This window comes from Corvus brachyrhynchos, unplaced genomic scaffold (genome assembly GCF_000691975.1).
Source record: "Corvus brachyrhynchos isolate BGI_N302 unplaced genomic scaffold, ASM69197v1 scaffold47, whole genome shotgun sequence".
Lineage (NCBI taxonomy): Eukaryota > Metazoa > Chordata > Aves > Passeriformes > Corvidae > Corvus > Corvus brachyrhynchos.
The window spans coordinates 657,512-659,185 of NW_008239292.1; positions in this window are offsets into that span (position 1 = coordinate 657,512).

The window sequence follows — 1,674 nt, forward strand, 5'->3', positions numbered from 1 at the left end:
TCCCACGGCACCTCCCTGCAGGGTTCTGTCCCCCCACCCCGTGCCACCCCCAAAAACCCACCCAGTGTCATTGGGGACCCCCACCCTAATTGGGGGGGGCTCAAGATTTGTTCTTTCTGCCCCTCCCCCATCCTGTCCCTGGAGAGGACTTGGGCTGGGGAACAGGATTTGGGGGGCCCCAGAGAAGGGGATGGGGGGCTTGAGGGGGCTTTTTCTCTCTAGGGCTGTAATTTAGCCATTTTTCTCTTCAGCCGAATCTCTGCAGGGGCTTGGGGGGGCAGATGGGGGGCTCTGCTGCAGGTTTGGGGTTTTGAGGGGAGTTCCTACCCCCCCCCCAGCTCTGTAACACCCCCCAGGTTTGCTGCTCTCAGCACCCCAAATCCCCCACAAAGACATTGGGGAACCCCTCGATGCTGAGGGGGAGGTGGGGGCAACACCCCTTTTTCCTGGCCTCAGTTTGGGCTGAAAAAACACCATTTTGGACAAACTGACCCCAAACCTGGGGGGAAGGGGGTGAACCCGGGTGCTCCCGCACGGACAATCCCCCCGTGTCCCCCCCGGGACCGGGGCCCCGAAGAGAACCCAGATGGTGTCCCCCCCCCAGTGTCCGTCTGTCTGTCCCTCTGTTTCCTCCTTCCACTTCCCCCAATCCATTTGGGATTTTCCTTTCATTTTCTTCCCAATTTTTAATCGCCGCCCCTCCCAAAATCCCCTAAGGGGAACCCCCCCATCCCTTTTTTTCTGCTGAATGTACCCAGCACCGTCGTGTTTTAGTGGATGTGTTTTTAGTACAAAAAAAAAGACAAAAAAAATTCAACCCCACCTTTTTTTTCCCCACCTTTTTTTCTGTTAAAAAAAAAAAAAAAGTTAAAAAAAATTAAATAATAAAAAAGAAAAATTCTTACAGCGCCGACAATTTGGGAGGGGGTGGAAAGACGTTTGCGCTGCAAGAGAATTCCTGAGTGCATTTTGGCACTGCCACAAAATCCCGGGATCCTTTAGATGGAAGTTCTTGTGAATTACGTTAAAAAAAAAAAGGCAAAAAAACACCAAAAAAAAAAAATCATCTTTTTTTTCTAATATTTAAAGAGTGTTTTTGTAGGTTTAAAAAAAAGACAAAAAAAAAAGGAAAAAAAAAAAGAAAAATAATAATGATCCCGACTTGGAATTTGTACGGCTGAGCGGGACGCGGGGGTCGTGTCCCCGGTTTCCTGGTTTGCTTGGGGTTTCGGTTCTTTTTTTGTTTTGTTTTGTTTATTTTTGAGTTTTTTGGGGTTTTTTGTTTTTCCTTATTTTTCTTTTTTTTTTTTTTTTTTTGTATAATAAAGTGAAAAATAATGTTTCTGTTCTCATGTCATTACTATAAAAAATAAAACTTTAGGAAAAAACAAAAGGACAAGTGTGAGGAGTGTTCTTCCTCCCTCCCGTGGGACGCACTTGGAGGGGATCCACTGCGAGGGGCAATCCCGAAGGGGTCATTTTGGGGGGATCCACAAGGGTTTGCAGGGACTTCAGTGGGAGTGGGTTGGGGTCTGAAGGCATCCGTGGATCTGGAACGGCCCCGGGATCTCTGAGTGGGGTCTGTAGGGATGAGAGGATTCACGGGGACAGGGCGATCCTTGGGATGGGGCTCCAGAGGAATGGGGGGGGTCCCGTGGGGATGGGGGAAATCCC